This window comes from Notolepis coatsorum (assembly GCF_963971535.1).
Source record: "Notolepis coatsorum genome assembly, chromosome: 17".
In the NCBI taxonomy this organism is placed as follows: domain Eukaryota; kingdom Metazoa; phylum Chordata; class Actinopteri; order Aulopiformes; family Paralepididae; genus Notolepis; species Notolepis coatsorum.
Genome location: NC_140181.1, coordinates 80182899 through 80195672, shown reverse-complemented (window position 1 = coordinate 80195672; position 12774 = coordinate 80182899). Strand labels below are relative to the sequence as shown.

The 12774-nt window shown below is 46.1% G+C and overlaps 1 pseudogene across 1 annotated transcript in view; it reads left to right on the top strand.

The window, feature by feature from the left end:
• The window catches only part of LOC311244103, a 265083-nt pseudogene extending 253130 nt beyond the window's left edge, over positions 1–11953 (top strand). The window contains exons 8-10 of the transcript in view: positions 5499–5586; positions 9602–9805; positions 10967–11953. The product of the transcript in view is annotated as an uncharacterized misc_RNA (transcript). The remainder of the gene's footprint in view (positions 1–5498; positions 5587–9601; positions 9806–10966) is intronic.
• The last annotated feature ends 821 nt before the right edge of the window (positions 11954–12774 follow it).

Below are 12774 nucleotides of genomic sequence, written 5' to 3'. Positions count from 1 at the left end.
ACAAGCGACCCTTTTCCCCAGTGCACGGTTGTGCTGAGAAGCCCGAAACTGCCACATGAGAAGGTTTAAGCCATTCCGTCGTATCTTCGTTTTAGTCCAATCTTTGCTGTATCACTCCTCCCAAGAACTACTAGCTAACGGCGGCTAGCTGCGCTGTGTGTGTGTGGCTAGCTCCTGGCTAACGGCGGCTAGCTGTGTGTGGCTAGCTCCTGGCTAACGGTGGCTAGCTCCTGGCTAACGGCAGCTAGCTGTGTGTGGCTAGCTCCTGGCTAACGGTGGCTATCTGCGCTGTGTGTGTGTGTGGCTAGCTCCTGGCTAACGGCAGCTAGCTGCGCTGTGTATGTGTGTGTGTGTGTGTGTGTGTGGCTAGCTCCTGGCTAACGGCAGCTAGCTGTGTGTGGCTAGCTCCTGGCTAACGGCGGCTAGCTGCGCTGTGTGTGTGTGTGGCTAGCTCCTGGCTAACGGCGGCTAGCTGTGTGTGGCTAGCTCCTGGCTAACGGCGGCTAGCTCCTGGCTAACGGCAGCTAGCTGTGTGTGGCTAGCTCCTGGCTAACGGCGGCTAGCTGCGCTGTGTGTGTGTGGCTAGCTCCTGGCTAACGGCGGCTAGCTGCGCTGTGTGTGTGGCTAGCTCCTGGTTAAAGGCGGCTAGCTGCGCTGTGTGTGTGTGTGTGTGGCTAGCTCCTGGCTAACGGCAGCTAGCTGTGTGTGGCTAGCTCCTGGCTAACGGCGGCTAGCTGCGCTGTGTGTGTGGCTAGCTCCTGGCTAACGGCGGCTAGCTGCGCTGTGTGTGTGTGTGTGGCTAGCTCCTGGCTAACGGCAGCTAGCTGCGCTGGTGGATGTCCAGTAGAATCTCTCCCCGACTGAACGTTCTAACACGCAACACTTTCTTCAGTCCATCTTCAGTCCATCTGCCGAACGTCCTCTTCGTATACTTGGTATTGATAAGCTTACGGCACGCAGCATTATTTCTTCTGCTCCGATGCAATATTGGTATTTCACGTTTTCAAAAGTAGGATGCTCTTTTCTTGGCCAAGACGTCCACTCGCTGAAGAGACCCCGTACCTGTGCTGTGGGCGTTATTTATTTCCATAGCCGCATTTTGCGGAGACGCTCTCTGATTGGCCACTGACTGACGCTCTCTGATTGGCCACTGACATGTGCGCCCAATCGCGTGACGAGCTGTGTCTTTGCCCATTTCCGGGTCTAACAGCCTGCAAACTAACGCCTAGTTCTATCACTGGTTAAGCTTAGGCGACTCTTTCGAAGTTGGTTAAGGTTAGAGTTTGGAATCAGGGCTGGTGTTCTATCGCCCTGCTCTAAGACAAACTAACCTTAACCAACTTCGAAAGAGTGCCTAAGCTTAACCGGTGTAGAAACAGGCGTCACACGATTGGGTGCACATGTCACATGAAGTGGCCAATCAGAGAACGTCTCCGCAAAATGCGGCTACGGAAAAAAATAACGCGTGCTGTGGCTCCTCGTGGTGGGTGATTAGCGTTATTTTTTTTCCTAGCCGCATTTATTATTATTTTTTTTAATCTTTTTCCCCCTCCTTTTTTCCGATTTTTCTCCCATCCCACTGTTAGTCGTTTATGCCAATTCCCAACCCCCCTTCCTGGTTGTTGCGCACCCCCCCCTACTGTTGGTCCGGGAGGCCGGAGACTGTCACATGCTTTCCTCCGACACATGTGCAGCCAGCCGGCAGCCAGCCTGGCAGCTCAGATTCTCACCGGGAGAGTGTAACGTGTGGAAGGTCACACTACCTTTCTCCAGATCCTACCCTCGCTGTGCAGGCGCCCCGACCAAACTGTAGGGGTCGCTGTCCACAACGCCCAGGACCCACCCATCAGCTTTTTCCACCCCTAACACTGCCAATTGTGTTAGTACGAACGACCAGCCAAGCTGATAGCAACGCCGAGAGCTGGGCTCGAACCCAGCGTCTCCAGCGTTGGTGGTGAGCGACTTGCCCACTACACCACCTAGCCGCCCTCCTAGCCGCATTTCTGGCAAGACGCTCTCTGATTGGCCGACGCCTGTTTCTACACTGGTTAAGCTTAGGCACTCTTTCGAAGTTGGTTAAGGTTAGAGTTTGTCTTAGAGCATGACGGCAAGTTCTTTCGACGGTTAAGCTTAGGCACTCTTTCAAAGTTGGTTAAGGTTAGAGTTTGTCTTAGAGCAGGGCGATAGAACGCCAGGTAGTTTGCAGGCTGTTCGACGCGGAAATGGGCAAAGACACAGCTCGTCACGCAATTGGGCAAACATGTCAGTGGCCAATCAGAGAGCGTCAGTCAGTGGCCAATCAGAGAGCATCTGCCAGAAATGCGGCTAGGGAAAAAAATAAACGCGGTGATTACAGTTCCTCTTCACATATCCGACTACCAGACCGACGCCAACCAGCTCCCCCTAGTGTTAGTCCTCCCACGATGCTTTGCACAAAAGTAAACGGTCCATTGAAAACAATAGCATATATCTGCAGAGCCCGGAACAAATCAGACACATTCACATGTCTACACTATTCTACAAACGTGTCTAATGTGAAATATATAAGCATGTAAGCAAAACTAGATTTTAGGTCTGTGATGGAAAGCAGTGGCGGCCGGTGGGTATTCGCCACTAGGGGCGCTATACCAAATATTTTGTACAGTACAGTACAGTACCACGCAACACTCATGGCAAGACGTGAGCGATTCGACTCACGCTCACGGCAATGAATCGGCTCTTATGAACGAGTCGCTCAGCTGTTACTACAACAACACACAACCAGTCAAATAAAGTATAGTCTAGACTCTAATTCACAACTTGAAACACAATATATAAATAGAAAAGTTAGAAACAAAACTCGCCCGTCTACAAACACAGGCAGATCTCTCCCTCTCTCCTTCTCTCTCTCACACACAGCGCGACGTGGAATCGATTTGTTACACAATCAGACCTATTATATACCAAGAATAACTTCAGTATGAGTACAGGGCTGTACACATATTTTGCATATTGTTAAACGAGCCAAGGCTAGCTATTAAACTATCGATATGAATCGAAAATCTGGGACCCTGATGTAAATAAGACAAACGTCTTTCTCTGGTCTGCATCCCCTTAACAATTGTGTGTATTGAGCCGTACTGTATTGTACCCATTCTGCAATCTGTTAATAAAGTTCTCATTCATTCATTCAAACATAGACGATCTCTCTGTCTCTCGGATCAATCAAATCAAATAATTAACACATGTATGTTGTCATTTTAAACAACTCACCATTCATTCATTATGCATCAGCAGCATCAGAGAGCATTTTAGTAGTTACATTTTCAACAAGATTGCTGCTATTTAAACACTTCATGGAAACGGGGTAACGTTAACCTTATGTCGACTGTAGTATTGTATGACCTCGACATAACGTTTAAACGTTAACGTTACTCCGTTCCATGCACTAAGTGGCCAGCTAAGCTAACGGAGCTAACAGCTAGCAGTACAACGTTATGCCTGCGGCATCAGTAGACAACGTATCATGTATTAAACTAGAGTTAAGATCGCTAATCTACCTTGTTGTTGGCTTGTTGATAAAGTATATCCACTCCATGGCATTGTCCATCCAGCCTGTGTTGATGTCCATCCATTGTCCATACATGTCCCTCCACACTGCATCCATATATAGCTTGTTGTTAGTTAGCCAAGAGCTGTGTCTTTGTCCAGACTCCATTTCCGCCTCGAACAGCCTGCAAACTACCTGGCGTTCTATCGCCATGCTCTAAGACAAACTCTAACCTTAACCAACTTTGAAAGAGTGCCTAAGCTCAGTGTAGTAACAGTTGCTGTTGTTGTTGACGAGTCGACTGAGTTGCATTCTAACCAACCCGAGAAATGCGGCAATGGAAAAAAACTGGCATCGCGTCGGCCAATCAGAGAGCGTCTCCGCGAAATGCGGCTATGGAAATTCTTCACGGAAGTTCACACGCTGCTGGCTAGACCGCTTCAAATCGCGCTCGGATTCCAACATAATAGTCATATTTCAACGCACAACGCCGTATGCACTGATTGGCTGTGACGGAGACAGCGATCAAACTGTGACGCGCACGCAGAGCGCTATCGCTTCTTGCCCGGGCGAGAAATACGAACAAATTAAAAAAAACGTCACTTCCTGCCCATGAAAACGCTGTTTTTTTAATTTAGATAATAATGTTATATTGTGCATTGGAAATACAAACATACTTAAAATGAGTAAATATTATTCATTTTAAACATGTTTATATTATTTATAGGGCTATAAAACAAAAAACAAAAAAGTTTTTTTTTCTTCTTCTCTCATTTAACAGGTGGGTCGGCGCCCTAGCGCCACCAGTGGCGAGCCGCCACTGATGGAAAGAGATTGTTAACACATTCCCTGCCATGCAATTTGAGCATCTTATACCACTCTCTGCCACCACTTTAAGTCTATGGAGATGTTCACCTTCTTTGCAGGGCTATAACTTTTTAAATTGTATTGCTAAATTGACATTACTATGGCCCATTCAACATCGATTATCTATCGTTCAGGATGTGGGAACGTTATACTTTTTCATTCATACATTCATACGAAAATGAGAGGTGAGATATAGGCATAAACGCATATATAGATTATCAACTGCCGTTTGTTGCCGATCCACGCTATATAAAAAATGTCAACTGTACATGATCCTAAACGTTATGACTTATCATGCGCGGATGAACGGGGGGGGGGGGCATTTATAATTCCGTGATCGTCAGTAAATGCTTTATGTAGTATGGGTGATATATTGATCAGAGCGGTTTGCATTGATAATAATAAACAAACAGGCTGAAAGTAACGTCAGCGTCCTCTTACCGTTCGCCGATGAGACTGGAGGAGAAAGATCCCACTTATTTGACGGCGATCTCCTAAATCCATTTCCGGTTTGTATCATCATAATAAACGCCCAAATCGTATCGATTATTGCGTTATGGCAGCGATCGCTACACACGGACGTATGTCTACAGTCACGCACCAAGATGCGAGTGCCGGACGCATTTGTCAGATGCACCGGGATCACAAGAGATCCACTTCCGGTTGCAACTCGCCGATCATCCACCAGGCGGCAGTATTGAAGCGTTGCAGAGTTGTGCATGCTCCCACTGCATCAGACCAGGCTCCGTGAGGGAATTATGAATAACATGGTGAAAAAATGAAATATGATCTCAATAACGTCGTACGCAGTGGAATGGCAGAATTTGCATGAACTTGAAACACGTCGTAAGCCGTTTCCGGCGTGGGATGTGTTAACATTCTATTTATTTTTATTTGTATAAAAAAATATATATATATATTTTCTCTTCTCGCGAGGCCCCCCTTCTCTCGAGGCCCAGTGCGACCGCACTGCTCGCACACCCCTAGCGGCGGCCCTTCATACACACACACACATACTGTACATACACACACACACACACACAGGCTACAGATTCACAGGAATAGTCCATAATCCATGCATTATGGTGCCTATGTATGTCAGGATTGCAGGGAACGGGGCGTCTGAGAAGAATCTGAAGGCCGGTGTCTGTGCTCAGTTTGAGAAGAACTTTGCTAAAGCCAAGTGGAGGGTAAGAGCTCTGATGATGATGATGATGATGACAGTGGTGATGATGACGATAACATCTTTTGAATTTACACCAGGGTTATTATTTTATAATTTTTCATTTGTTTTTATTCTTTTTTTTCCAGTTTAGTTTCAGTTCGTTTCCTGGACAGGTTTGCTAGTTTCAGTTACATTTGTATTGTTTAAAATTGTTTTAGTTTAGTTTTTATTATTTTCAGTATTTGTTTTTTTTATTTATATATTATAATGTGGGGGCTATTTGTCTGGGTTAAGATTTATTGTGTAATAAACTAATAATACATATCATTAACATTATGACTCAGTCATATAGACATCATCTCAGTCTCATTAACATTTCTGCTCTGATTAAAGGTTATGTTAAAGTGGTTTGTGGTCCAGTTATGCTGCTCTGATTAAAGGTTATGTTAAAGTGGTTTGTGGTCCAGTTGTGCTGCTCTGATTAAAGGTTATGTTAAAGTGGTTTGTGGTCCAGTTATGCTGCTCTGATTAAAGGTTATGTTAAAGTGGTTTGTGGTCCAGTTATGCTGCTCTGATTAAAGGTTATGTTAAAGTGGTATGTGGTCCAGTTATTCTGCTCTGATTACATCATCTATATAAAACATCCTCAGTATATAATCTTCATACATATTTCTGTCATGTTTTCTAAGCAAAATCTTCTTCTTCAAAGTAACTAGTAACTGATGGGTTCAGATCATGCTAGTTAGTGATGATGATCATGGTGATGATGATGATGATGATGATGATGATGATGATTGAGAGGGAAGCAGTGATGATGGCTCTGACCTAACAGCATGAGTAACATCCATAAACCTTTTCTCTCTCCCCCCATGTGGTTCCCAGGAGTTGAAGGTATTGTAGCTCATTCTGTGAGGGAGTGGGTGGACAGAGAACGGGCAGAGAGACTCACGTTCAATCTGGCATGACTCAATACACACAGACATCTCTCCCAAGTAATCACCAGGATCCTAAGCATCCAGAGAAAGCTTTTAAAAAGAAAGAAAGAAACCTCAGTTTGTCATAGTGTACAGAGAGAGATGTGTTGATCATGTTAAATTGGTGAGACTCTCTTCAGAAGCTCTGTTGCTGCCCACTGTCCGTCAGCCTGTCCCCTGAAGAGTTCCATCCGCTCTGCCCCACGTTTCTTCACTGGATGCAACTCAACGGTTCAAAGTGGCCCGTTCTTCTCTCCTCCCGTTCTTCATCTGCACTGATCTGAAAGAACAGGATAGGTGAAAGCAACAGTGGTGGAAGGAGTATACGTTCCTTGACATAAGTAAAAGTAGAAGATAAATGAGTACTCTGGTCAAAGGAAAAGTCCTCCATTCAAATTCTACTTTTGTAAAAGTAGAGACGTTTTCTTTCTATTGAATGTACTTAAGTATCTAAAGTAAAAGTATGCATTCGACATGGTATTTGTGTATCCCAGTGCTTGGGAGCATTGTATTGAACTTTTGTATCACAAACAGTACTGTATTTGCAAATCTGATATGTCATAAATGTATAGATGTAGCAGTACTGTCTATCTGTATGTCATGTATGTCATATATGTTATGATGAATTGAAAATGGGGGACCCTGATGTAAACAAGTCGAAAGTCTTTCTCTGGTCTGCATCCCCTTAACAATTGTATGTATTGAGCTGTACTGTACTGTACCCATTCTGCAATCTGTTAATAAACTTTTCAATCAATCAATCAATCAATCCTCAATGCATTGACCTCTATAGGTCATGTTATAGAGAGTCACTGAGTATAAATATCTTGGCCTGTGGCTCGACGAGAAATTAACATTTAAGTTCCATGTGGAAAATCTTGCCACTAAACTGCGACAGAAAATTGGTTTCCTGTACAGAAACAGATCCAATTGTCCTCTATTTAGTAGAAAAAGAATTGTGGAATCAGTCTTCTTATCAGTTTTGGACTATGGTGATGTAATTTATAGGCATGCTGCGGCATCAACTCTTAAACCTCTGGATTCTGCATATCACTCAGCTCTCAGATTTATAACTGGTGACAGATATGATACTCACCATTGTGTCCTGTATGATAGGGTGGGTTGGCCTTCTCTTGCAGAAAGGCGCAACAAACACTGGTATTTATTTATTTTTAAAGCCCTTATTGGTAAACAACCTGTTTATATCTCCTCACTGTTAAATTGGAATATTGGAACCTATTCAACTCGATCGAATTACTGGATGGTTCTTAGGGTTCCTCAGATTTGTTCTGAGCTAGGGAAGTCAGCCTTTTCCTTTGATGCCTCTAACTCATGGAATGTCCTTCAACTCACGCTAAAATTGTAGGTTCTCCCTTCCCTTGGAATGTTTAAATGTATGATTTCAGACCATTGTGTGACTACCTGTAACTGTTTTAGTTGATATTTTAAAATAATTTTTAAACGTTTTTAATTTGTTTTACTCTGGTGTTTAAATTTCTGTGAATATTGTTTTTATTATGTACTGTACAATCGTCGTTTCTGTAAATGAGGGAAACCTCAGATGCTTACGATTTTAAATAAAGGTTGAAATGAAATGTTAAAGTGGTATGTGGTCCAGTTATGCTGCTATGATTATGTCGTCTGTGAAAGTATATAATCTTCATACATGTTTTCTATGCTAAATACTTTTTCTTCAAAGTAACTAGTAACTGATGGGTTCAGATAAATGTAGTGGAGTAAAAAGGACAATATTTCCTTTGAAATGTAGTGGAGTAAAAGTGTAAAGTTCCTTCAAATGAAAATACTCACGTAAAGTACAAGTAGCTCAAAATTGTACTTAAGCGCTTTTACATTTACTTTTACTTTTCACCACTGGAAAGCAAGATGGTTATCAACAATCAAGGAGAGTTTGCTCTCAAACCTCTGGTTTTTGTAGATCAGTGCAGATAACGGCAATGAGATGAGGAACGGAGATGAGAGGAGGAGGATGAGGAGGATGAGAGGAAGCCACTGTGGACTATTGAGATCAGTGATCTGGAGTTTTTCTGGCCCTCTTGTCATTCCTCTGAAGTGATTCCTGGCTCATTGCCCCATGCCGTGCCTCCGTGTCACATGCAGGTCATACTTGAAGCCACATGGAAGCTGCCCAGTTAAGCCATACTGTAACTGGTGACATAATATGTGTCCCAAATGGTTTTCAACTTCCAGAGAATCCGCTTCCTGGTCCAGAAACAACCTTTAAGCTGCTTGTCCCTCTCACCCCTTCAGTGTTTGTAGATTGAAAGGAGACAGCGTGACGGATCATCCCTCTCTGTAGAGCTGATTTACACCTATCTGTTCTCTTGTCGTGGGCAATCCACAAACAGTCAAGGAGTAACTAGGGAAGAATACGTCTTCAGGTTGTTTTATACCTGGCATACGCTGCTGAGAGTACATGTTGCTGGCAATAGTCTCTCTCTCTGTACTGTTCACTTCACAAGAGTCACGTTTCACTGCTTAAAGGAACACACCAACATTATGGGAAATGAGCTTGCCGTCTTCTCCAGAGTCAGACAAGAAGATAAGATACCAATTTTCCTCTCTCGGCTGCAAGCTAGCCTAGCTTAGCGCAAATGAATGGAAGTGAATACGGACCACTAGCCTAGCATAAAACTCTGGGAGAGGTGCTTTTGGCCAACAGCTAGGCTAGCTGGTCGGTATCCACTTCCATTAATTTGTGCTACACTAGACTAGCTTGCAGCCGGATAACTTTCTACTAAATGCACAGTGAGGAACATTTTATCTTATCTTCTTGTCTGACTCTGAAGAAGATGGTAAGTGCATTTCCTACAATGTTGGCGTCTTCCTTTAATATGATGATACGTTATCATAATGCCTTGACAGACTTTTTGTCAAACGCTTGTCTTCAGAGCTTTATAAGCGACACTTTGCCCTAAGTGACGGTGTGCCAGAGGTATATTTTCAAGGACACGTTAACACTGTTGTTTATAAATGAAGCTGTGTGCATCTCTCTTCTTTCTTTACCCTCGCCATCCCACTACTCTCTCTTCTTTCTCTCTCTTGCAGAAAGCAATCCGTGCCACCACCTTCATGCAACGTCTGAAGAACTCGGAGGCTGCGAATGATAGTTCGGCGGCGGTACAAGGAAGAGTGGGCGGAGGAGGAGGTGGAGGTGGAGGAGGCGGCAAGGGCGGCAAGGGCGGCAAGGGCGGCAAGGGCCAGGGAACAGAGTGCGAGACCCAGGGAGGGAAAGCGGAGAGTCAAGGAGAGGTGACACCAGGTAGTGTCTCCTTGGAGGTGACTGTAGAAAACAGACCAGCAGGTGTAGATCACGGGGAGGAGAGGAATGGGGGAGGAAATTTGAGAAAAGGGGGAGGAAATGTGAGAAAAGGGGGAGGAAATGTGAGAAAAGGGGAGGAGCTGAAGGTGAGCGTAGATCCGTCTATTGGGATTTCCCCACCATCCACTAACCAATCAACTGTGACCCCAAAACCTGCAGAGGTGGAGCTCAAGAAAGGTGTAGTAAATAAGGCAGCTGGTGATGGACCCAGGAAAATGGCCGCCAACCTTGGGCAAAACAAACTTGCCCCAGAATCCAAAACAACAACCCCAGTGGTGACTCCCGAACCCTCCAAGGTGCCAGACCCCTCCCCGGTGCCCGGCAGGGACGTGCACAGGACTTTAGAGGGGCAGGTGCTCAAAGGCTGAAAAGGGCACTACACTTGTGTGTATATATTAACTGAGCGCGCATAGCGCGCAAGCCCGATTTTTGAGGACCCTTTTCGGTCGGGGGGCCCCCTTTTTATGCTTTTTGGGGGGTTTTGGTGATCAAATATTGAATATTGAACTATAATAATCAGTGCAGGAGCTCACTTATCCTTGAAAGACACTTTTATCATTGACTTAAAAGGCCCATATATCTCCATAAATGTTCAGGGGGGAGGGAATAAGTGCTTACCCTACAGACCCCAAGAAGTGCTGTATATTCTGTATTGTTTAATATAAATGCATTTTTTATTCCAATCCCGATTTGTATTTGAGATTCCCAAATCCCATCGGACTTGACTTCTTCGTGTCCCTCAATGAGTGTAATACCAGCATTCAACTGTATGCGCCACAGCGGTTTCTATCATCATCATCATCACCACCCACGCTATGCATAAAATATATAGGTCCGCGGAGAAAGACGTGAGGAGGCCGTGCAAACTGCAATGGAATATGGGGCATCTCTCTCTCTTTACCTAATATTTTGATTCTATCCTGACATTTTTCAGTTGGAAGGACAGTCTATATGCGTAACGGTAAAAAAGAAATGGCACTTTTTTGATGAGGCTCAAAAAGGCAGGTGCTCAAGCACCCCTTGGCCTCTATGTGTGCACGTGCCTGGTGCCCGGTATAAAAAACAAACACACGTCCACCTCCCTGCGTCAGATGGCCACGGCCTCGACGGCTTCCCCTGCTGTGGCACCCCCACCCGAGAGGAGGCTTGCCGCGCAGGGGGAGAAGAGGGAGGAGACCGACGGGAGCTGGTGTCAGACCCAGCTCCCTGAGGCGGTGGCAGAGAGACCTGCGGGAGAGGCGGTCACACCAGGGGCTGTGGTTGGAACTGGTCTTGGGACCGGGGTTGGGAGCGGGATTGGGACCGGGGTTGGGCCCGGGATTGGAACCGGGGTTGGGACCGGGGTGGATGTAGGACTAGGGGTGGGGTTGAGGAGCGACGGTAGCCCCATGGTTCGGAGGGATAGGGACACCAGGAGGGCTGACAGGTACAGTGCAGAGTTTAGCATAGCGAGGGGAGGTCCCACGCCAGAACAGGGTGGTTACACAGCGGGGACCTCAGCTAGCTTGGGCCGCCACGCCACACCATACAACCCAGAGGGTGGTGCTCTGGGGCTGGGGATAGCGGGGGGTTATGGGAGTCCATACAGCTCCCTGTATACGAGTGGGGCAGGGTTGGGGATGTACGGGACTGGCCTGGAACACAGAGGCAGGGGAATGGGAGGGGCCGGGGGCAGCGCCACTAGCGACTGGCAAATGGACAGTGTGATCGAGCAGATTGAGAAGCAAATGGCCGCCGTGCTGGAGAAAATCGAGGGCGATATGCCCTCCCTGCTGGAGCAAATCAGTGACTGTCCCGCCCGGAGCAGACACGCCTCACCTGCCGCCTCACGCTCATGCTCCTCCCACCTCCCCTCTACTGCCACGCCATTGGCCATCCCGCTGCCTCTTCCAACATCTCCCAGGCCCCCGCTGCCTTCCCTCCCACACCTCACAATTCCCCCTCCCTCCTACCCTCCACCTTCCCCGCCCACACAGTCCCCAGGCCAGGCCGCGGGAGAACAGGAGGACAGGGATGGACAGAGGGGGGCCCCTCGATCTAACCAGTCTCCCAGAGCCGGGGTGAGCAGGGGGCTATGAAGCTAGATGTCGACGGTTCGTCGCAACGGCCTCTTTGATCATCCGATTTACATGTAAGAGTTTGAAGACACTGTCTCACGGAGAAATATCACCCATGTCAGTCCATGTTTCACACTCGGGTCACTAGACACAAATTTTAACAACTTGGTTTCGTCTGTGTGTTCATATTGAGATGACATTTAAGTCTTGTCAGGTGATCGTCCTATCACATTGCACCGACCTGATGACTAGAGAGTGGAGGGGATATACTTTCTGTTCGATCAATTGTCTCGAGTAAAGTTTCCAAACAGTTTGTGTGGACCTGTGTAACCAAATTGTACACTGCCACACACATACACGCGAAATGTGCACCACACAATGTACATATTTGTGAATCCAAACACTGAACATGGTTTGTACAAGACAAGTCCAAGAGGAACTTGTTAGGGTTTGAACCGACCTCAATCGCACGGCACAGACAGGAAGTTCAGAGTTAGCCAAATACTAGGGCGTATTTATTTACAGAGTCACAAAAGGGGTAAAGTAACAATTATGAAACAACAAGGGAGACTGCCATCGGCAGAGTTCTCTGCGGCTCTGCAGATCCTCCTGGTGATAGCAGTGGGGAATCGGTATTTGTTGCGGCTCTGCAGATACTCCCAGCTTTAACTCGAGGTGGAAAACGGAGAGAGAGAGAGATATCAATAACAGTCCAACGAAACACAGAGGCAGTGTGGTTCCCTCCTCCCTTAGCTGTGTCCAGAACCAATGAACAGTAACAATCTTCAGTGTTCTCCACAACACACAAGTTAGCTGAGTTTAGTGCAAACAGAAATTATATC